Raw genomic sequence first — 25759 nt, forward strand, 5'->3', positions numbered from 1 at the left:
TGGGACTACACAAGTCCGGGAGGATCGATTTGTGTGAAGAATTACGAGTGGCACCTAAGGAATCGCTTGTAAGGTTGTCGATTGGACGTTTTCATTAACGTACGTCACAACACTTCACCACCCATTGCATTCTCAATGCCTCTGGAGCTCAACGATTCCCTCTAACGAAACGAAACAACGGTATACAAACTAGGTAATACAAAGTGATAGGAAAACGTCGGGTTTTCCTAGGGTTTTCAACAATTCCAAATTATGAATTACCGGTTGAATTTTCACAACTCTTACGCTTACATCTATAGAATTCAAACATGCATACTCATGGATCAACACATATTTTTACACTATTCTATTTTTAGAAAATATCGGATTTTCTGATGGGTTTCAAACATTACATTGGATTTCAAACACTACTTATGAACTCACCAACATTTCATATGTTGACGTTTTTCAAAATACTTGTATTCTCAGGTAACAGATAAGGTGACGGATGATTTATACTCTATGATGTTTGATGTGGTGTAAGTGATGTTGAACAGTTAATTGGAGAATGTAACGTTTGAACAATGTAACGAATGTAAACACTATCGGTTGTAATATTCCAAATGTTGGTGATGTTTATGTTATGTTTCATGTATATGCATTGTGATGGTATTCAATGAGTCACAATAGCCCTCGGACGTTTCCGCCGTCTGGTTCGAGGGTGTGACAGGTTGGTATCAGAGCATTGTTTATAGTGAACTAGCATGTCTAGCCACACACGGATATGCAACTATAAACCAAAAAGAGGGACTAACATAACTCTGAACAAAACAAGTAAATAAAATACGCTTGCTTGTATTAGGAATAAGAACATAACGCCGAATCAAACACAATAATGCTGGTGTCTCGGTTAAATTGGGACTGTTCTTAGTAATACCAAGGAGTGAATGTAGCCTGATCAACTACATTCTCTCCAAAGTAAAACTAATACACGTCTCGATGAGATCGGGATAGCTAGGGAACCTAAAACTATACCCATCTACCACAAAAACGAGAACGCCTACTTGATCTATGTGATAATTGTAGTACCCTAGGAATGTCGTTAGCATCATTACACACTCTCGCAGACCGCATGGCTGGTTTTCATCACCCCGGAGATCCCTACTTCCCTAACCAGGGGAACAACGGATGGTTAGAGGAGGAGCCCGAGGAAGAGCCTGAGGAGGAGCCTGAGGAAGACCCCGAAGAGGAATCTGACGGGGAACCGGAGGCCGAAGTTGAGGGCGAACCTGCCGAATCAGAGGAAGATGAAGGAAGCCTCGAGGAGGATGCTGATGATAGTGACAGGGGTGATTCGGATGCGGAGTCCGAAGTCATCAACCCCCCTTACCCGATCAGGGTGCCTGCCTATCGAGTAGGCCCCACTGGTCCTACACCTCCCTGGGGTATTGATCTTTGGAGATGGAGCAGACAGCAGGGACAGCGACCCCCGTACGGCATGTCACGCGAGTTCTTTGACCTGAGAGACGGAGGACCGGCTGATCGAGCCCTTCCAGTCATGGTGAAACGGTTACGGAATACGGGCGACCTTGCCCAGGACACTGCGGATCAGGTGCACCAGTTGAGGACTACGGTCGAGCGTGCGGAGCAGGAGACGCGTGACGTCCTTCGAGAGTTTCACATGAGGCAGGTTCGGTGGGAGTCTCGACTCTGGGAGGCGGAACGCTTGGTGGCTCGTCTTCAGGGAGCATCCACATCCTCAGCACCACCTTCGGACGCAGCTCATCGCGGTTAGGGATAGACTTATCATAGTAGTTCGTTAGGAAATATGCTATGTACTCCGACTCTATGTTTAAGTGACTACACTACTCATAGAGTCGTTATGCTGTCGAACTAGTATCACTCATGTATGCTCCTATGAGCAAATTTTCATGTATCAAATGCGGATAATATTAGTAAATTTTTATGTGTTTTATTACGATATTGCAAATTGCTATGTGTTGAGATATTATTGATTGGTAAATGGTAGTAGTGTTTAAGTTCGTACTATGCACCTAGTCAGTAGGATCACGACCTCACCGAAACCACATACCCTCAACATCTTTCCGTTTTGTCACAGAAAGATGCCTCTCTGACCTACTCGCGGAAACCCAGGACCAACCCCACCTGAAGTTGACTCAGCCGCCTTCCAGGCAGCTGTATCTACAGCAGTCACTGCAGCGATTGCGCAAATTCAACAAGGGAACAATGGAGGAGTCAATGGGCAAGGAGCCGGAAGTTCAAACAATGGAATGAATCAAGGACCCACCAAGGCATGTACCTACAAGGACTTCACAAACGCCAAACCACGAACTTTTAATGGCACTGGAGGAGTGATCACTCTGAAGCGATGGATCGAAAAAGTGGAGTCGGTATTCGAGATATGCGACTGCCCTGAGCACATGAAGGTGAAGTTCGCAGCCTGCACTTTTGTGGATCAAGCACTCACCTGGTGGAACGGACATGTAGAATCCATGACACTCCCTGTAGCCAACTCTATGCCGTGGACGGAGATGAAAGAAATGTTAATGGCAGAGTACTGCCCACGAGGCGAAATACAGAAGATGGAACAAGAGCTATGGAACCTCACTGTGCAGAACGCGAATATCGAATCCTACATATCGAGATTTAGCGAACTATCTCTGCTGTGCCCGGGTATGATCACCTCGGAAGGAAAGAAGATTGAGCGATTCATCTGGGGACTCACATCACCGATTCAAGGGAATGTGATAGCTGCAAACCCCGAAACATTTGACAGTGCAAAGAGACTGGCAAAAAGGTTGTACGACCATAATAACAAAAAGGGAGAGAAGCCAGTGGAGGCTGAGAAGAAGAAGGAAGGAGATGACAAGAGGGGAAAGAACAATAAGAGGAAGGGGCGCCAGGGCCCCGACACCTCCAAGAAGTAGCAGACAGTGGCGGTTAATGCCGTTACCACATCGGCTCCAGCCGCACCACATGCTCCAACCTCAGCCACTTCAAATGCTTCCAAACCTTATTCCGGTAATCTTCCCAAATGCAACAAGTGTGGTTTCCATCACTATGGAGAATGCAAGGATTTTCAGTGCACCAGTTGCAACCGAAGGGGTCACACCGCAAAGTACTGCAAGGCTTACCCTCCCCATAACCAAAATCAAGGAATCAACAACAACAACCCTCGCAACAACAACAACGCCCATGCCAGCGGCAACAGCGCAGGGCCTAGTTACACCTGCTACGGATGCGGGAAGACTGGACACATCCGCCGAGACTGTCCCAACAACAACAATTTAAGAAATTGAGGAACAGGAAGGATGTTGACCATGGGTCAGAGTGAGGCTATTCAAGACCCCTCTGTTGTTACCGGTACGTTTCCCTTAAACCACGCTTATGCATGCATCTTATTTGACACCGGAGCGGAACGAAGTTTCGTAAGCAATAAGTTTAAGCACTTATTAAAACAACTCCCCCAAAAGCTAAATGAAGCCTATACGGTGGAAATGGCCAATGGGAAAACCGAGTCCACTGGGGAAATCTACACCGGATGTACCCTAACTCTTAATCAACACATTTTTCGAATAGACCTAATGCCAGTGTCAATTAGGAGTTTCGACGTGATCATTGGTATGGACTGGTTAAGCCCCCACCATGCCGAAATTATGTGTCATGAGAAGGTCGTCCGCCTTCGCCTTCCAAATCACGAAACCCTAGTAATTTACGGAGACAAATCTAGCATGAACCTTCGCCTCGTTTCATGTGTCAAGGCACAAAAATATCTACGAAGGAACAATCTGGCGTTCCTGGCTCATGTGGTGGACAAAACCAAGGAGGAGATTAACGTTCGAGACATTCCCGTGGTATGTGAATTTCCGGATGTGTTTCCTGAAGATCTTCCGGGAGTGCCCCCAGAGAGACAGGTTGAATTTCGAATTGACCTGATCCCAGGAGCAACTCCTCTTGCTAAATCACCCTATCGGTTGGCTCCTGCCGAGATGCAGGAATTATCCAGCCAACTCAGCGAACTTTTGGACAAGGGATTTATTCGACCTAGTTACTCGCCATGGGGAGCTCCGGTGCTCTTTGTCAAAAAGAAAGACGGATCTTTTAGAATGTGTATCGATTACAGAGAGTTAAACAAACTCACAATCAAGAACCGTTACCCACTCCCACGAATCGATGACCTATTTGACCAGCTCCAAGGGGCTAGTTATTTTTCTAAAATAGGTCTACGGTTCGGATACCACCAACTCAAAGTCCGGGAAGAGGATATTCCCAAACCGCTTTCCGAACTCGCTACGGACATTATGAATTTGTCGTAATGCCCTTCGGTCTAACGAATGTCCCTGCCACATTTATGGACCTAATGAATCGAATCTGCCGACCGTTTCTTGACAACTTTGTCATTGTTTTTATCGATGACATCCTCGTCTATTCTCGAAGCAAGGAAGAGCATGGCCAACATCTCCGACAAGTCTTAGAAACTCTACGATCGGAAAAACTTTACGCCAAACTCTCCAAGTGTGAGTTCTGGCTGCGGAACGTGAATTTCCTAGGTCATGTGGTCAGCCAAGATGGAATCCATGTGGATCCCTCTAAGGTCAAAGCTGTAGAAGGTTGGGCAATCCCGACAACGCCCACGGAAATTCATCAATTCTTGGGATTAGCAGGCTACTATAGGAGGTTCATTCAAAACTTCTCTAAGATCGCCAAGCCACTTACCTCGCTTACGCAAAAGGGCGTACCATTCAAATGGACAGACAAACAAGAAATCGCATTTCGAACCTTGAAGCAAGCTCTCTGTAGCGCACCTGTACTATCTCTGCCTGAAGGAACGGAAGACTTTGTAGTCTACTGCGACGCATCAAATCAGGGTTTAGGTTGCGTTCTCATGCAACGTGGGAGAGTGATAGCCTATGCATCCCGCCAGCTAAAGACGCATGAAGTAAACTACACAACCCATGACCTAGAGTTGGGAGCTGTAGTCTTTGCCCTAAAAATTTGGAGGCATTACCTTTACGATACAAAGTGCATCGTCTTCACCGATCACAAGAGCCTCCAACACATCTTAAACCAGAAGGAGTTAAACATGAGGCAACGAAGATGGGTTGAGTTGCTAAACGATTATGAGTGCGAGATTAAGTACCACCCAGGCAAGGCCAACGTGGTAGCTGACGCATTAAGTCGAAAGGAGTACTCTAATCGTTGTACAAGAACTCTCTCGATAACCATTCAGTCACACCTGGCCACTCAACTTGCAGTAGCCCAGTCAGAGGCCATGAAGACGGAAAATAGAGCAAGCGAAGTATTGCGCGGAATGGAAAAGAACCTGGAGGCGAAAGGGAATGGAGTATACTATTTCATGAACCGTATTTGGGTCCCTAAATTTGGAGGGTTTAGAGATGTTTTCATGAAAGAAGCCCACAAGACGAGATACTCCATTCACCCCGGTTCTGATAAGATGTATTTGGATATTAAACAACACTATTGGTGGCCTAACATGAAGGCGGAAATCGCGACCTACGTCAGTAAGTGCCTTACATGCGCCAAAGTAAAGGTGGAATACCAGAAACCTTCAGGATTGTTGCAGCAACCGGAAATTCCCGAGTGGAAATGGGAGGGGATTTCTATGGATTTCGTTACCAAGCTACCCAAGACGTCGGATGGACTGGATACCATATGGGTAATAATCGATCGACTAACGAAATCTGCCCATTTCCTGCCAATCAAGGAATCCTACAAGATGGAGAGACTGACGCGATTGTATCTACGAGAAATCGTGAGACTCCATGGAGTGCCAAAATCTATTATCTCGGATAGGGACAGTAGGTTTACGTCCCGATTTTGGCAATCACTCCATAAGGCGATGGGAACAAACCTCGATATGAGCACCGCTTATCATCCACAAACGGATGGTCAAAGCGAGCGAACTATCCAAACGCTCGATGATATGCTCCGTGCATGCGTGATAGACTTTGGAAAGTCTTGGGATACCCACCTACCCTTAATAGAGTTCTCATACAACAATAGTTACCATTCGAGCATCAAGGTGGCTCCTTTCGAAGCACTTTACGGACGTAAATGTAGATCACCGTTATGTTGGGCTAAAGTAGGTGACACCCAGCTAGCAAAAATGCATGCATCGGATAAAGCACTAACGGGACCAGAGATCATCCGTGAAACCACGGAAAAGATCGTTCAAATCAGAGCTCGATTGCAAGCATCGTGTGACCGACAAAAGAGCTACGCTGACAAACGACGAAAGCCCTTAGAATTTCAGGTCGGTGATCGAGTACTGTTAAAAGTCTCGCCCTGGAAAGGGGTTATACGTTTCGGAAAATGGGGAAAGCTGAACCCGCGATACATTGGACCTTTCGAAATCGTCGCTCGAATTGGTCCAGTAGCATACAGACTGCAACTACCCGCAGAGCTAAACGGTGTACACCCCGTGTTTCACGTATCTAATCTGAAGAAGTGTCTCTCAGATGAAACACTCGTCACTCCTCTTGACGAAATCGAAATCAATGAAAAACTCCTGTTCGTTGAAGAACCAATCGAAATCATGGACAGGGAGGTGAAGCGTACTAAGCAGAGTCGCATCCCGATCGTGAAAGTACGGTGGAACGCAAAGCGTGGACCAGAATTCACTTGGGAATGCGAAGACCAAATGAAGCAAAAGTACCCTCACCTATTCTAGCTTTCTCAAATCTAGCTTTCAAACAGAATTTCGGGACGAAATTCCCTCTAACGGGGGGATGATGTCACAACTAGAAATTCTATGTCTTGTAATCACTATACTCAATTAAATGTTGAAATCAAAAACTCAAAAACAAGTATGATTCTTACTCAATGGGAAACTAAAACCCCAATTCACTACATCAAACAATTGGAAAACCCTAGAAGTTCTTGTTAAGTCCATTTTGGACTAGAACTTCCTTATTGGATCCAAATGGACCAATAAGCCTCCAATAAGACTATCATGGGCTTAGAACCCTTAAATGGGCTCTAATTGGACCCACATTTGTTTGTGTCAATATTTTGGGCTAGGTTGGACCTAGAATGAAATAAATTAATGTCTATGAACCATAATTAACCTAATTTGACCCTAACAAGTCATAAAAATCACATTTAAATTTATTTGGACCAAAAATCACTCAACTTAACCATGAAAAATTGGGCTTAAGTATTTAAGGCCCAAACACCCTCATTTCCTCCATTATTCTCGGCCCAAAAGCTCAAGCCCAAGAAGAGGGTTGACCTTAGTGTGCCACCTCCTTATTGTCTTGTGGATCTCCATGCAAATCCATTCCATGTATCCATGCACATCACTTCATGTCTATATCTCCCTCTCTCTTCTTGAACTCGGCCGAGAGCAACACCCACACACACACAAAACACTCACAAACTCTCTCTAAATCACTCAAGGCTACTCTCTTCTTCTCCATCCAAAATCTCGAAATTTAGGAAGCATTCAAGGAAGTTCTTCCACAAAATCATCATCTAAGGTAAGGTTTTGCTTGGATCTATGACTTGTATTCCTTTTTTATCAAAAATCTCTTCCTAATCCATGCAAAAAAATCGTGATCTTGCACTCTAGAAACCCCATAAACTCGAAAACTTCATCAAGGAGTGCAAAGGCCAAAAATCACTTCATTTCTTCCATTCTTTCTTCAAAAACCAAATCAACATCCAAGGTGAGTTTCATATCCCCTTATTTTCGGTTTTTATGAGTTTTTGTAGGGGAGAATACAAGCAAAAGTGTAGATCCATCATTATGTGTATGTTGTGGTTGATTTCTATGCTTATATGTATGTTTTGTATGATTTTGATGATAGATCTAGTATGAAATGCTAAAAACCGAGACATATATCTTATTATAGCATAAAATATACTACTACATGCAAAGTATACTAAGAAAATGGCCAAATAGCTTGACAACACTTAACTTGGGCTAAAAACTCATTTTTTTGACATAAAATGTTAAAAATACAAAGTTAAAGGGCCTAAAGTGAAATATTTCGAAATCTGATGGGTGAGGTGAGTCAAAACAGTTTACGCAATGTATTTTCTGAAAATATACTATTTAGAGGGTTAAAAACATAAATTCCAAGCTTATTGGGCTAAATATGACATTTTCGGCCCAATAAGGCCCAATATGCGAAATTTTCTAAATTGGAGGACCAAAACTGCATTTTTCTGTAAAACAGTGGACTATAAGTGTTCCATGTACTTTTCAAAGGTTTAGAATGCTTTTCAAATTTAAAAGGGACCAAAGTTGTAAAAATTTTCTAAATTGGGTCAAAAATGTAAAAGTTGCGAAAAAGAGGGGCTATAACCGAGAAAACTGAAACTTCAAGGACTTAAACTGTTTTCTATGATAAATATGCTGGAAAATACTTATTTCAATAATTTTGGTATAAAAATGTCAAGAAAATTGATTTAAGGACCAAACCGGAAAGTTTTTAAATAAAGGGGTAAAAAGGGTAAATTCCACAATTAAGGAGGGGCTGAAAACAGAAAATCTTCAAGGCTAGTTAATACATGCAATTTGACCAATTGATGGTACCACGCTTGTCGACGAAATACAATACACTACAATACCAAAAGTCGTTGTTAAACGAATTGGTTCGGTCTCGAACCAATAAAAATCCAAAACCACTAACAAGACGACGTTACGACATTTCGATTCATAACTAATAACGATGGAGAATTCACTATACATACGAGTGTGCGCAGACGTCTATGCACCATCTTTGGGCCCCAAAAGTGTAAAATCTTGTTCGTTGAGCCTAGCTAGCCCAATGACTTAATCTTAAGGCCCGAAGATCTCTCTCTCTTACGAAGTGTTGGGTTTTACCGATCCGACATAACGTAACAGGACTTTCAATGGCAAACGTGCTGCTGGTCCCCAAGGGTCCTTCAGTGCTGCTAGTAAATTCGGTAACTCACGATTGCGGGTTGGGCTTCGGGCCCTTCGCAATTGCATTAGTCTTGAACGACGCCGGGAAATACCGAGGGTTTCGCACCTTCTCTCCTTCCCTCCGGTCGTGGGACTACACAAGTCCGGGAGGATCGATTTGTGTGAAGAATTACGAGTGGCACCTAAGGAATTGCTTGTAAGGTTGTCGATTGGACGTTTTCATTAACGTACGTCGCAACACTTCACCACCCATTGCATTCTCAATGCCTCCGGAGCTCAACGATTCCCTCTAACGAAACGAAACAACGGTATACAAACTAAGTAATACAAAGTGATAGGAAAACGTCGGGTTTTCCTAGGGTTTTCAACAATTCCAAATTATGAATTACCGGTTGAATTTTCACAACTCTTACGCTTACATCTATAGAATTCAAACATGCATACTCATGGATCAACACATATTTTTACACTATTCTATTTTTAGAAAATATCGGATGTTCTGATGGGTTTCAAACATTACATTGGATTTCAAACACTACTTATCAACTCACCAACATTTCATATGTTGACGTTTTTCAAAATACTTGTATTCTCAGGTAACAGATAAGGTGACGGATGATTTATACTCTATGATGTTTGCTGTGGTGTAAGTGATGTTGAACAGTTAATTGGAGAATGTAACGTTTGAACAATGTAACGAATGTAAACACTATCGGTTGTAATATTCCAAATGTTGGTGATGTTTATGTTATGTTTCATGTATATGCATTGTGATGGTATTCAATGAGTCACAATAGCCCTCGGACGTTTCCGCCGTCTGGTTCGGGGGTGTAACAGTCTCCCTATATATTATCGCATAGTAGAGCACTCTATCTGCTATATCTCTTGGTTCAATTCAGAGGACTTACCATCCACTATTTCCTGATCATTTTAGAACAAGATGCCCCCAAGAAGAAGACCCAGCTCAAGGAACAACAATCCTCCTCCACCACCTCCTCTGTTTGATTCCACCATGTTCCAAATAGTTGTTACTTCTGCAGTGGCAGCTGCCATGTCTCAGTTGAACCCCGGTGGTTCCAGCGGTCCAGGAGATGGTACTCATCCTCAAAACCAGGAAGATGGTCAGGGAAAACGGAAGCAATGTTCCTACAAAGACTTCATGAACACGAAGAGCTTAGCAACATGCATCCTGTATTCCACGTCTCTGGTCATAATAAGTGTATATCCGAGGAAACCCTTGTGATCCCTCTTCATGAGATCGAAATAAAAAAAAAACCTGAACTTCATGGAAGAACCAATAGAAATCATGGATCGAGAGATCAAACGTACGAAACAAAGCCGCATACCAATAGTGAAGGTTCGCTGGAATGCTATGCAGGGACCCGAATTCACTTGGGAGCGCGAAGACTCGATGAAGCAGAAATATCCGCTTCTCTTTCCAAATCCATGATTTATATCTTAATTCTAAATTTCGGGATGAAATTTCCTCTAACGGGGGGATAATGTGACAACCTGAAATTTGTTCCATCGCTGTAACCCATTTCCGTTAATAAAATTTATTTTTATAGAAATTTTCGTAAGTGTCAAAATGACATAAAAATGCGTGAAACATCCTCAAATTCATTTGGAAAAGTTTTTAGTTTACTACCAAGTCGGGTAACGACCATTTAAATGGGTACGACTATAAACTCCGCTTAACGTTGGGATCGAGTGGATCCCCACCTGGCCACAAACTCAAACCCTATATAAGGGTTGAGTTGCCTTCATTTGAACCTTTTTCCCACTCCTAGAGCTTTCTCTCTCTACAATTTGGATTTTGGTCAAGAAACACCTCATCCAAGCTCCAAAATCATAAGTAATCCCTCCTAGCTTGTTCTTTAACTTTGTATCCATGCAAATTCGGGGTTGAATCATCCAAATACCTCAAAAACTTGTGTTTACGATTAGGGAACACCTCCCCAAACCCTAAACTCCCATAAGGCGGTTTTGAAGCCCCAAAACCCCTCCAAAACCCTTCTAATGCTTATCTATGACTTAGAAACTTGCATGCATGAACTTAGAACCCCAAAATGTTGTCTTTACAGGAGTAAACATGAGTTTATAGTCCATGAACATTCATGAACCATAAACACCTTTTTAAGGTGTTAAAATGCTCTTAAACACCTCCAAAACCTTGCATAAGTGCCTAGAACCTTGTACCCTTTCATTTGAAACCCAAAATCATGCAAGAATGGGCCATGCATGAGTTTATGGTAGTAACCTCACCAAGAACACATTCATAAACCGTAAACTCTATCCATGTGTCTTTCCAAGCTCCAAACACTTCCATAGCCCTTGAATCAATCCTAGGATGCTCCTTTGTGAAGCATAAGACCTCTTAGCACCGAAAAACACCCCACCCATGAGTTTCCGGCCGTAAACTCATGGGGGATATGGTCTTTGGTCCGTAAACACCCCTAACGGTTTACACTTGAAGAGTAAACTCCTTATCAAGGCCCTACACTCCTTAGATGCAACCCGTATCACTTCCAACACTTGAGATAAAGTGTTTTCGCGCATCGGAGTGTATTATCTTACTTAATTAGTGGTTCAATGTCTAATTAGATACACTTGTGTATCAATTCATGTTACATAGGATCGTCACGTGTGTTCAAGTCATAAATTGGCACTTAGCATCCTACGCAACACATTCTCGTCTGGTGAGTTCATACCCCTACACCTTTTTCCGTGTTTTCATGTTTTCAGGGGAGAATACAAGCAAAATTACAATGGAATCTTTCACTCAAAACTTATTATTTCATATGAAATGTTACATGTTCTGTATGCTTTTGATACAGAAAACCGTAATACCAACCGTTTAACTTGTAGAGTTAGTTTTCAAACTAATTGTGAAACTCATTATAAAATGCTATATTTTATATTTCACAAAGGATTTCATGCCATTCATGAAACAGGATTTTCCATATTATTACTTGTAAATTCCTTATTCTTAAGATTAGAGACAAGTCCTCGGTAACACTCCACAGAGATACGCGAGTGGAGGACCTCCCTTGTAACCAAAATCTCCTGGAGGGAGAACGTGACTTGTGTGTATAGACATATACGGGGATGACTACCCTGCACCTTGCTGCTAGCTACAGTGGGACCAGCAGGTCTATGGGTGACAAAAGTCATAAAATGATACTGGCCTTGTTACCGGCCATATCTCGTTTATCGTATGGTTATAGAACTCGCAAACTTGGATGATGGAGATTTACTTTTAGTAATAATGAACCTAGTGAACTAACCATCAAAGTCATAACTATTTTGATTACTATAGGGTATCAGTAATACCCTTTGGTATTAGTTCACTACCTACTTATTAGTTTATATACGTGTTAAAACTAATGTACTTTTCAAGGATAACCAAGCTTTCAGGGAAACTTCACTTAACAATACAAGTATGGTAGATACTTGTACACTTCATTCCGGATCGATAACCAACCACCAACTTTTAAGGAAAATAATGGTTTTTCCTGGGATAACTTTACTTTTCATGAATAGACTGTTTAACAAATGAATAACGAAACTACTTCTATAAGAAAATATGGGGTTTTCTTGGGAAACAACTTTTTATAAAACCAAAGGAAACTTATTCTTTTACCATAAACAAGCCGCTTATGAACTCACTAGCTTTATGCTAATAATTTAAAACTGCTTGTGTTCTCAGGTTCTCGTTAGATAGGTATCCCGCGTTATTTTGGAGAAGACAAAGCATATAGAAGTCTCGTCTTTACTTTTGTTCGTACTGATTTATATATAAAACATGTATTTGCTTACTTTCAAACAAATGTAAATATTCATATGTAATGTAATCGTTGTGTTTACTATGCTTGCTATGTACATTGGTTGTGATACTACGCATGACGTCCTCCGCACCGGAACGTTTCCGTTGTCAGTTTCGGTGTGTGATAATATCCTACGTACTTGTTCAACAGACCACATCGGTCTCACAAGTACTTCTTCCAATGTTTAGTCTTACATTAAGAATCGACGTTCAGTTAAAGATAAGCCGCCTTAAGCCTATGACTCAAAAATAAGCCTTTCAATGTTTCTTTACAAACACTTGATCGTATTTTTTGGGAAACCACACAAGCACTTCAAGTCTCTCTTGACTTTGAAGGAAGCGATTCTTGCAGGGAATCACCTGATTTTTGTCTTATAATAAGACATCACTCACATCCAGTACACATTTGCTTTATTTCTTTATCTTTTGTCACTCTATTGCACGAAAATTTTAATTTTCCAATATTCTGGTGGCTGTAAGTTCAAGTTTTGTGGATAAGCATTTGGGCGCTTGAATTTGAATGGTCTCTATACCCACACGTGCTAACATATACCTAGGAGTAACCAACCTGTCACCTTGCGCTTTTTCAGGCGACGTTTTAGTGCTCACATCATTATCATAATGATTTTTCTCTCTCCTGGCAACAGTATATAAAGGGTTTCTACTTTTATTAGTCGTTTACCAGCAACAAAGTCTCTCTAATTACAAACCAAGTTCAAACTGTTCATCTTCCTTCTTCGATCAACAATAGCGACTTCTTCATTAATTCACGATCAAACTGCTTCGTCCACATTGCTTTCGATCAAGCCAAATCAGAATATGATCCTCGAACTCAACCCGTTTCTGTACGGTTCATACATGTTGCACGTAGTTGAATGTATGAAGTATTCACCGCTGGTTCTAGCCCTAGCACATGTGGAAGCCGTCCCGATGTCACTCTTAGCCTAGGTTTACTCTACTGCTACATATGTCAAGAACAAAGAACGAAGCTACTTTGAAATCCATTCTAAAAAAGTGTCTATTTCAAAAGGGCGATTTGGTTCGTTGTTGCATCTAGCCATGGATTCCTATGTTATCTCCCCAGACTTCATCACCACTACTCAATTGTTTTCGAAACTTTACGAGATGGGTTATACGGATGTGCTCACCACAGTTACAAAGGTTAATAAGTCTTGTTTACCATCTCAGTGGAATGGATTGCTTACTTTTCTCATCAAGAGTTTGGCAGAGAGGAGTGCTGGATCTGATGGCACAAGCAAGGGTTTCCTAACCCTTTTATATGGCCTTTACAATGGTCTCAATCTTGATTATGGGATAATTATCTGGTCTCAAGTGGTGCAGAGCCTCTACACTTCTACGAGGCATTTGGAAATTTCATGTGGTCGGTTCTGGATTCTTATTACATGAAAGACAATTGATACTCTGGATATTCTTGTAATGAAGCATGCCCTAGTCATGTCAATTGCTACGTTTCACACCAAGAAGATCATCCTTTCTGATCCAAAAAAGGTCCCTCACAATGGCTCTATTCCTGAGTCTATGTATCAATGTGTCTCAGACAAGAGTCATGTTATGGCTGATTATCGCAAACTTACTCCTAAGGAACTGAGAGTCGAATCTCCGGAATAGCAGGCTACCCTGGATGCTGTAGACAAGCCTGGCAACCGAGGGAAACAGGCTACAACTAGGGATGGCAAAAAAACCCGAACCCGATGGGGAAACCCGAAACCCGATCATTTCGGGTCGGGTAACGGATCGTTATCGGGTTCGGGGCAGGGAGTGGGTTATCCTCGCCCCGACCCACCCCGCCCCGATTATATATATATATATATATATATATATATATATGTTCAAAAAATTTTGCTTTTAATTGTACACGTTCAAATATAAAATACTTATCGTGGACAATTTTTTTAGTTATTAACAATCTGGTGTTAATGATCATATTTATGTGTTTTGACGTATTAAACAAAACTTAAATCAAATAATTTTTTATATAACGTCCAGTTTATTTTATTAAAGTGATGCATCATGTTTTTAATTTAAAAGAGTTGCTAGAACATGTATATTTTATAAGACATTAGGGTACCCTAAAAGAGAATAAAGATTTCGTTATCAGTTGTTGTAAACCTGATAAGATACCCGAAACCCGACGGGAAAACCCGAAACCCAATGGGGCGCCTCGATATGATACCCGAAAGTTATCGGGGTGGGTTTGGGAATCCATGCCCCACCCTGAACCCGCCCCATTGCCATTCCTAGCTACAACCAAGAAGGACACTACTGATGAGGCTAACTCTAAATCTTCTAAGTCAAAGAAGCGCACGTCAGAAAAAGGGGATTCTTCTAAACCTATGAAGATTAAAAAGATGGCGAACAAAGTCCAAGAGTCATACTCCTCCTAGCTCAGAAAATCGCAAGGAAGATGAAGAAGAGGAAACTCGTCATGACTCACTGAGAGGTAATACTCCTCCAAGATCTTCTACTCCAACCAAATCTTCTCATAACAAAATTCCAACCCCACCTCCATCTCCGAAACATAAAGTTCCAGTTTCGGTACCTCCACTTACCACATCCCAAACAACAACTTCTTTTCCACCACCACAAGTTTCTTCCATTCTTATTTCTACAACTTCCTTACCACCTCCTGTAATTTTGCAATCCACCACCACTACTATTCCTGAACCGATAGTAGGTGTCAATGTATCTGATATGGGGGGCAACTACTGAAACCGAACCTCCTGTCATCACTAAACCTCTTTCACCATCACACTCAACCGATTCTGGTGCCACTCTCGGTGGTGCTAATGATGAGTATGACTCTACATACTTCATCCCCTATCGGCTTCCTACTGATGAGGATGATGATGCTCCAGCCACCAGCCAACACTTGCAGAGCATTCATGAGAAGTTGGGTAAATTACTTGCTGACAGCAAGTCCTATAGTGGTGTTGTGCTAAAAGCCTTTGTGGAAACTGCCATTCAACAATTCACCGACTCCATCGACAAATCAAATAAGGCTGTTAATGAATCTACTTCTTCCTATCAAAAGGGCTCTGCTGATGTTGCATATATTGTTCATACTACTCAGATTTTTCTCGACTCTCTTAAAGGGCATGCTGATACAAATGCAGCCATGGTGCAAGCCTCTGTGGATTCGTTTTCCAAGTCCCTTCAAGAAGAGCATACCAAGTTTGAAGATGTTCATTCTTCCATTAAAGCTGAGAACACATCACTTCTTAGTTCAGTGTCTTCTCGGCTGGAATCTCTTCATGCTAATCTTGCCATAGAAAGTGCTCTGAAAGAAGAACTTTCACGACAAACCTCCATGATTGAAGTTGAGAAGGTTAAGCTAGCTCAAGATAAAAAACAAATTGGTTTGTTGAAGACAGAGAGAGTTGTTTTTCGCAGCTGTGCAGGGGATGTAACGGATATGATCACCAACATTCTTGGTGCTCATGATCCTATCCTCACTTTAACCATTCAAAATCATCTCACTACCAAAATTCTTCCTGCCCTTGCATTGTTACACGAGATGAAGGGTGTTTTGGAGAGATTTATTGCTCCAAAACAAGGAGGAGAGGGTGCTCATCAACCAAAGGTTAAAACTGAAACTGATAAAGTTACAACCGAATTGAAGGATAATGTAGCTTCAAGTTCTGGTTCACAAGCTAAGCGAAAGGAGATTGAAGAAGATAGCGTTGAAGATGTTGAGGAAACCAATGATGAGGCTCTCAAAAGAAAGAAGAGAGACTGAGAGTTGGATGAAACTCTAAAAATTGCAAGGGAAACAGAGGAAAGGGAAAGGAGAAACAAGGATGAAGAAGAAGCCTTGAACTGCAAGAAGGCCTTGTTTCCCTTATGGAACATGTTGTTTCGTTTGAATGTGACAATTATAAGGACTCGCAGTTCGACATGCTGATAACAGGAAAGGTATTCATGTTTCACTGCTTTGATTTGATTGTTGAGGTTCCTTTTCCTCATCTAAAGGTTGACCGAGAGCTTATTGATTTCTATTTGAAGCATGGGCAAACTCAGTACTTGACATGGAGCGCACAGAAGATAACTACTGTGAAGTGTTACACTAAAAAAACCGAAGACGGAAACATTTTCGGGGTTGACTCCATGTTGAGTATCAACTCCAATGCATATAGTAATAAAAGTAAACAACCATTACATTACATATATGAAAGTTTACGTTTTTTTTTCAAAAGTAAGTTGTACAATTGTGATACATAGTATATATGAACAAAAGAAATACGTGTCTTCTACGCACTCCGTCTTCACCAAAAAAGATCACCCGATACCTGTATAATGCGGACCTGAGAATACAAGCAGTTTGAAAATCACCATAAAGCTAGTGAGTTCATAAGATGTTTGTTTTCTAAAAAATGTACCAGTTTCCTTTAGTTTTCCGTAAAGGTTTGTTACCCAAGAAAATCCCATATTTTCTTATGTAAAACAATTTAGTTATCTTTCATTACCAGTTCAATTATGCATTTTATGTTACCCCAGGAAAATCCCATATTTTCCTAAATGCAAGACTGATTGAATATCACAAGGTATAGTTTAATACACAAAACTATATATTGAGAGTCATGGGATTACTATCCCGAATTAGATATAAAATACTTTAATATACGTGAACTGTAGATGCAAAGTACTTTGAAAACCTTGGGATTAACATCCCATACTATATATAAGATAGTTTGATATACATGAAAAATATAGATTGAAAATCATGGGACTACCATCCTGGACTAGACATAGATTCAAAACCATGGGATCATCATCCCGTACAAGATATAGTTTCAAAACCATGGGACTAACATCCCATACAAGATATAGGATGAAATCATGGGACTATTATCCCGTACTAGGTATAAGATGAATAGACTAAAATCCATGGGACTATCATCCCGTACTAGATATGGAAACTATAGATAGAAAGTAGATATGGAATCGAAACAAAGTCAAAACCAAAACCAAAGCGATACCGTGAATAAACTTATATTAATACGTATTGTGAGTCGGGTAACCATGCTGATACAACAAAGAGACCTCCTTGTCGTTTGTCAGAAATCGAAACTCTACCCAAGAATTTGTCAACCCAGTCGTGCCCGCCAAATTGTAGCTAGCAGTTAAGGTGTGGGATTGTCAGTCCCGAATAGATCTATTCACGAATTCCACGCTCTCCCTCTAGGAGACGCTGGTTACACTTCCGAGGAGGATTTACTGATAACCCAAAAAGGGTAATGACAAAACTCACAAGCTAGTACTAAATTATTCACAAGGTTCTCATACGATATCAAACATACAAATGATTATGAAACATAATACAGTGAATATAGATACATACAATGAAACTATCTGGCAATACATTCAAATGAAACGGAGATAAACTGAATCAGACATAGTTTATCTAATAACTTTGTATACGTATCAGTACGTGATGAAACAAGAACTAAAGAACCCCAAATTATTCCCATAATAATTTGATTAGTTTGGTTATTTCCTTAACTGAAATTCATATAGTTGTAGTTGATAAATCATCCCTTATCCTCAGCATAATACATAAGGGGTAATAATATTTATAAGTTTGCCGGATATTTATTGAAACAAATTAATGTTAAGTTTTGAAACATTTGTAATTTGCTTGTATCCCCCCTGAAAACATTGAAAAACCATTGAAAAAGGGTAGGGGTATGAACTCACCGGACGAGGAATGTGTCTGCTTGGATCCTAAACATCGTTTCTGGGTTTGCAAACGCACGAGGTTCCTATGAATTATGAAAAGATAGATATTTGTATCTACTTAGGACTTGAATTAAATAATTTGTTAAGGACAAATACTTCTAGTTGCGGAAACACCTCATTACAAGTGTTTGGAAGGACCCGGGTGGCGTTTGAAGTCACATAAGGCTTGGATATGGAGTTTACTCTTCAAGAGTAAACTCATAGAGGAGTTTTCGGCCCCTTAACACCTCATCCATATGAGTTCATGGCCTTGAACTCATAAATGGTGTTTTTGGGTGCAAAATGGCTTCACAACATTTGGGATTAATGCTAGGCTTGGGTTTTAGGCTTTGGAAGGAATTAAAACTCACTTAGGGACCATTTATTGGAGTTTACAGCAGTAAACTTGGATTTTACGGCCTTAAACTCCCCCACACATAGAATCCTTAATGTTTTTGTCCTTAAACAATCACATGTGATTCCAACGATGTTTCCCAAGCCTTGTATGGATTTTTAGGGGACTTTTGGCATGGATTTAGGAGTTTACGGCCCATGAACCCCCTCATGGCTGTGAACTCCTTAGATGGGGGATTTAATATGTTTTAAGGTCCAAATCTTGTTTGTAGTGACTTCTAGAATTTAACACATTAGAAGGAGTTACTCCCCAAGATAATGAGTTTACGTCCCAAGTATGATCTAGGGCAGTGAACTCAAGTTTACTCCTCTAAATTAATGTTCAAGGTGTTCAAGGCTAAATCCAATATCCTAAAATTCAAATCTAAGCTTCAATGGAGTTTTGGAAGGGTTTAAGGGCATAAAAACCCCATTTATATGAGTTTACTGGCCCAAGCATGCTCTTGGGAAGTAAACTCATGTTTACTCTTCAAAATCCATGTTGAAGGAATTCTAAGTCCAGTCCATTAAGCCATTAAGCCATATCTAAGCTCCAAAGATCGATTGGAAGGGTTTTTGGGCTCCAAAACCCATTTTATGTGAGTTCACGGCCTAGGACTATTCAAGGGCCATAAACTCATGAATATGGTCCTATTCCATGATTTGATCTTGAATTTGAAGGCCTAAGATGTTATACTAGGAGTTAGGGTAGTTACCTTGGTGATTTGGAGCTTAAATTTGATGATTTTAGACCCTTAAACTTGGTTTGAGGAGAGAGGTTAGAGAGAGAGTAGAGAGATGAAGCAAAAGCTTCAAATGAAAGCTTTAACACGTTTAAATAGGTCTCAAAACTTGAACACAGTGGAATTCTACCCGATACTGGCATTAAACGGGGCTTTTGGTCGCACCCGATTAAGTTTCCGTAACCCGGCGGGGACCTTTATATAATTTCTGAAATAAACATTTTGGGCTAATTTCATGAGTTTCTAAGGGGTTTGGACACTCATTAGATTATAATAAACATATAAGTTTAAATAATTTAACCCAAAACGAAATCAGAACGAATTGATAAACGGTGCATTTCTACGGGTAGAACGGGTTTTCGGTGTTGGAAAACTTCGGGTTGTTACATTATCCTCCCGTTAGAGGGAATTTCGTCCTGAAATTCAGAGATTAAGATACAGGTCATGAATTTGAAATGAGATACGAATGGATTTGTTGCCTCGGATCTTCACGCTCCCAAGTGGAATTGGTCTTCGCTTGGCGTTCCAGCGAACCCTCACTATCGGGATGCGTCTTTGTTTCGTACATTGACTCTCTCAATCCATAATCTCAATTGGTTATCCCATGGAGGTTCTGACCCTTGATGACTTCGGTCTTCTCAAAGGAATCACTAGGGTTTCATTGGGTGGATACTTCAAAAGATTCGAGACGTGAAGTACCGGATGGATGTTACTAAGTTTTGTGGGTAGCCGAAGTTGGAAGGTTACGACATCGATTCTATGAGGATCACGAAGGGTCTAATGTATCACGAGAGAGGTATCTTACACTTCTCAAAGCATATCATGCTTTTCTGGGATAAAGCCTTCAACAGGACACACGCTCCAACAAGAAAGCACATCTTCATGGAGCCGAGTAGCTAAAGGTCTAATGGCTTTTAGAAGAAATTTATGAGTAGGTCTGCGATAATAGTCGATGGGACCCAAGAATCGATAGGTTTCTATGGGTATTTCCGTTGCCGACTAATTCCCTATCGCTTTAGCTTTTGGAAAGGTTCACGAGTATGACTGCTTTGCTTAGCTACATGATCGAGGAAAATGATTTAACCGAAGGATACCACTACTAACTCGTAGTGATCATATCAATCCTTGGTCACCGTCTTGGACACGTCATTTTTACTGAGGTTCGGTTACGAGCTAGTTCCAGAGATTAGTCCGGTGCGAGACTAGACTAAACGTTCGGAAGGAATTCTCAGGAATCCTTCAAGAAAGAAATTTAAGGAAAAGAGTTGTAGACTTCTCGTTTCTCGATGATCATAGGAATGAGGGATGCGAGGCAATTCCTATCGGGAAAACTTTTTTGTCTTCGATGCACGAAATGATGCGAGGATTGGATTTAGGTTGGATGCCGAAGATCGCGAGAGCCAGGTCGGGGGAAAGATTTAGACGAGCGACCCTTTCGAAACCAAAAATAACAACATGAATGAGACTCGGTAATTTCATGTCAAACATAGCATCAAAGCATTTCATGAAAAGTTTTCCATTAAATCGAATGGAATAGAATAATCGCCCAGATTGAGAATACAACATGTAGGTACGAAATTAGCGTTCTCTGTCTTACCGGTTAGCCATCTTGACGGTACACATTTTTTATTACTACTGAAGGATTGAGTTTAGAAAGATGTTTGAATGGATAGATAACAGGTTTCCCTTTTAGCACTAGAATCGAAAAGAGTTGCAGGCATAAGAGTTGTCAAAAAGAAGTATACCTGCGGCAACAGTGGGATCAGCGGTTGTCTCCTCTCGTCCTGTTGCTAGGACTCTTCCAGCATTGCCAATTGTTGCTGCCTTGGGGCAATTTCTTTTGAAGTGCCCTACTTCGCCACAATTGTAGCAGGCCGGACTGATTCCCGTTCCGGATGATTGGCTTGTTGATTTGGCTGGTTTTCTGCAGGTTCGAGCAAGGTGGCCCTTCTTGCCATAGTTGTCACAGATTCTTTCGCGACATGGACCAGGAATACGGTGATGGTAGCTACACTTACCGCACCAAGGAAGTAGACCAGTGTATCCACTGGTGGGAGTTTGGACCATGGATCCGACAGCTAAAACAACAACAGGGGCAGTAGCAGCATTGACTGCTACTGTTTTTTGTTTCTTAGAGGAACCTTGCGTACTTTGGGCCTTCCGCTTGTTCTAGAATTTCTTTTTACTTCCACCTCCACTTGTGACTGGCTCAGGAGTGGTAGCCTCCTCATCAGAGTTGTCTTCGTGATTGATCAGGGTTTGCGCAAGACATTTAGCGCTGTCATAGGTGTATGGCTTCGCAGCGAAGACATTCCCTTTTGTTGGCTGGGTCAATCCCCAGATGAATCTCTCAATATTTTTACTCTACGGGGTAACCATTCCCGGACAGAGTAACGCCAGGTCATCGAATCTTGATGTATAAGCGGCTATGTCGTAACCCTTCATCTTCAGGATCCAGAGTTCGTGTTCCAGCTTCTGTATTTCGCCCCGAGGGCAATACTTTGCAAGCAGAAGCTCCTTCATAGCTTCCCAACCCATAGCATTTTCTACAGGTAGAGTCAAGGATTTGACTCGGCCGTTCCACCAAGTCAGGGCGTTGTCAACGAAGGTGCAGGCGGCAAACTTTACTTTGTCAAATTCCGAATAGGCACATATTTCAAAGATTGATTCGATTTTCTCATACCATCAAGTTAGTGAAATAACACCTCCAGTGCCATTGAAGGATGTGGGTTTCGCGTTCATGAAGTCTTTATAGGAACCCCCTTTTTGGTGTCCCTGGCTGTCTTCGGGGTTTTGGGGATGGGGACCACCTCGTGAGCCACCGGGGTTCATTTGCGACATGGTTGCTACCATTGCGGCAATCAGAACTGTCTGAAGTGATGCAAGATCAAATTGAGGAGGAGGTGGTGGCGGACGAGGATTGTTGTTGTTCTTCGAGCTGGGTCTCTTTCTTCGAGGCATAGTGATTTAAGAAGATCAAGAAAGAGAGGATCATAAGTCCTATGAATTGAATCAAGAGATATGGAACAGGGGATATCTCATCAAGACAGATATAACATCATATTAAACGATAGAGCAGGAAAGAGTTCTCAGAGCAGATAATTTTATCGCTAGAGGAATGACCAAGAAACAACGCGTATATGAGGATTTTCTACAAAGGATTGACTCGAGAAATACTCCCATAGTATTTCATGATTCACTGCAATGACGACTCGTTGTTTGGGCTATTGGGTAACTTTTAGGCATGCCGCACACCACAGTCACTCCCAAGCACATGTTGGCCGTGTCTCGAATGAATATAGTTGGCCAGGCTATATTGACCCTAGACACGACTACATATCTGCCCAGGTTTAACCGCAGCGTACAACACCCATTTACTTATGTTTTGGTCTACTTGTACTTACGGATCTCGACGGCTCGGTATAATTGTATACTTTTGAAAATACTTATATTTTGAAGGATACTTTTAGTTCAGAGCGCTTAGGCCCTTTAGTGTTTATAGTTTTTATACCATGTAAGGTTTGGTATACTCTGTTCACTATAAACAAGGGTTCTGATACCAATCTATCACACCCCAAAAACCGAAGGCGGAAACATTTTCGTGGTTGACTCCACGTTGAGTATCAAATCCAATGCACATAGTAATCAAAGTAAACAACCATTACATTACATATGAAAGTTTACATTTGTTTCAAAAGTAAGTTGTACAATTGTGACACATAGTATAAATGAACAAAAGAAAGACGTGTCTTCTACGCACTCCTTCTTCACCAAAAGAGATCACCCGGTACGTGTCTAATGAGGACCTGAGAATACAAGCAGTTTCAAAATCAACATAAAGCTGGTGAGTTCATAAGATGTTTGTTTTCTGAAAAATGTACCAGTTTCCTTTAGTTTTCCGAAAAGGTTTGTTACCCAAGAAAATCCCATATTTTCTTATGTAAAACAGTTTAGTTATCTTTCATTACCAGTTCAATTATGCGTTATATGTTACCCCAGGAAAATCCCATATTTTCCTGAATGCAAGACCGATTGAATATCACAGGGTATAGTTTAATACACAAAACTATATATTGAGAGTCAGGGGACTATTATCCCGAATTAGATATAAAATACTTTAATATACGTGAACTATAGATGCAAAGTACTTTGAAAACCTTGGGACTAACATCCCGTACTACATATAAGATAGTTTGATATACATGAAAAATATAGATTGAAAATCATGGGACTACCATCCCGGACTAGACATAGATTCAAAACCATGGGATTATCATCCCGTACAAGATATAGTTTCAAAACCATGGGACTACCATCCCGTACAAGATATAAGTTGAAATCATGGGACTATTATCCCGTACAAGATATAAGATCAATAGACTGAAAACCATGGGACTATCATCCCATACTAGATATGGAAACTATAGATAGAAAGTAGATATGGAATCGAAACAAAGTCAAAACCAAACCCAAAGCGATACCGTGAATAAACTTATATTAATACGTATTGTGATTCGGGTAACCATGCTGATACAATAAAGAGACCTCCTTGACGTTTGTCAGTCGTCGAAACTCTACCCAAGAATTTGTCACCCCAGACGTGCCCGCCTAACTATAGCTAGCAGTTCAGGTGTGAGATTGTCAGTCCCAAATAGATCTATTCACAAATTCCACGCTCTCCCTCCAGGAAACTCTGGTTACACTTCTGGGGAGGATTTACTGATAACCCAAAAAGGGTAATGACAAAACTCACAAGCTAGTACTAAATTATTCACAGGGTTCTCATACGATATCAAACATACAAAAGATTATGAAACATAATACAGTGAATATAGATACATACAACGAAACTATCTGGCAATACATTCAAATGAAACGGAGATAAACTGAATCAGACATAGTTTATCTAATAACTTTGTATAAATATCAGTACGTGATGAACCAAGAACTAAAGAACCCCAAATTATTCCCATAATAATTTGATTAGTTTGGTAATTTCCTTAACTGAAATTCATATAGTTGTAGTTGATAAATCATCCCTTATCCTCAGCATAATACATAAGGGGTAATAATATTTATAAGTTTGCCAGATATTTATTGAAACAAATTAATGTTAAGTTTTGAAAACATTTGTAATTTGCATGTATCCCCCCCTGAAAACATTGAAAAACCATTGAAAAAGGGTAGGGGTATGAACTCACCGGACGAGGAATGTGTCTCCTTGGATCCTAAACATCGTTTCTGGGTTTGCAAACGCACGAGGTTCCTATGAATTATGAAAAGATAGATATTTGTATCTACTTAGGACTTGAATTAAATAATTTGTTAGGGACAAATACTTCTAGTTGCGGAAACACCTCATTACAAGTGTTTGGAAGGACCCGGGTGGCGTTTGAAGTCACATAAGGCTTGGATATGGAGTTTACTCTTCAAGAGTAAACTCATAGAGGAGTTTTCGGCCCCTTAACACCTCATCCATATGAGTTCATGGCCTTGAACTCATAGATGGTGTTTTTGGGTGCAAAATGGCTTCACAACATTTGGGATTAATGCTAGGCTTGGGTTTTAGGCTTTGGAAGGAATTAAAACTCACTTAGGGACCATTTATTGGAGTTTACAGTAGTAAACTTGGATTTTACGGCCTTAAACTCCCCCACACATAGAATCCTTAATGTTTTTGTCCTTAAACAATCACATGTGATTCCAACGATGTTTCCCAAGCCTTGTATGGATTTTTAGGGGACTTTTGGCATGGATTTAGGAGTCTACGGCCCATGAACCCCCTCATGGCCGTGAACTCCTTAGATGGGGGATTTAATATGTTTTAAGGTCCAAATCTTGTTTGTAGTCACTTCTAGAATTTATCCCAAGGCTTATGGTGTGTGTAAATGGCATTTTAACACATTAGAAGGAGTTTACTCCCCAAGATAATGAGTTTACGGCCCAAGCATGATCTTGGGCAGTAAACTCAAGTTTACTCCTCTAAATTAATGTTCAAGGTGTTCAAGGGGTAAATCCGATATTCTAAAATTCATATCTAAGCTTCAATGAAGTTTTGGAAGGGTTTAAGGGCATAAAAACCCCATTTATATGAGTTTACGGCCCAAGCATGCTGTTGGGTAGTAAACTCATGTTTACTTTTCAAAA

The sequence above is a fragment of the Lactuca saligna genome, chromosome 8 (assembly GCF_052625555.1).
Source record: "Lactuca saligna cultivar CGN05327 chromosome 8, ASM5262555v1, whole genome shotgun sequence".
NCBI classification, from domain to species: domain Eukaryota; kingdom Viridiplantae; phylum Streptophyta; class Magnoliopsida; order Asterales; family Asteraceae; genus Lactuca; species Lactuca saligna.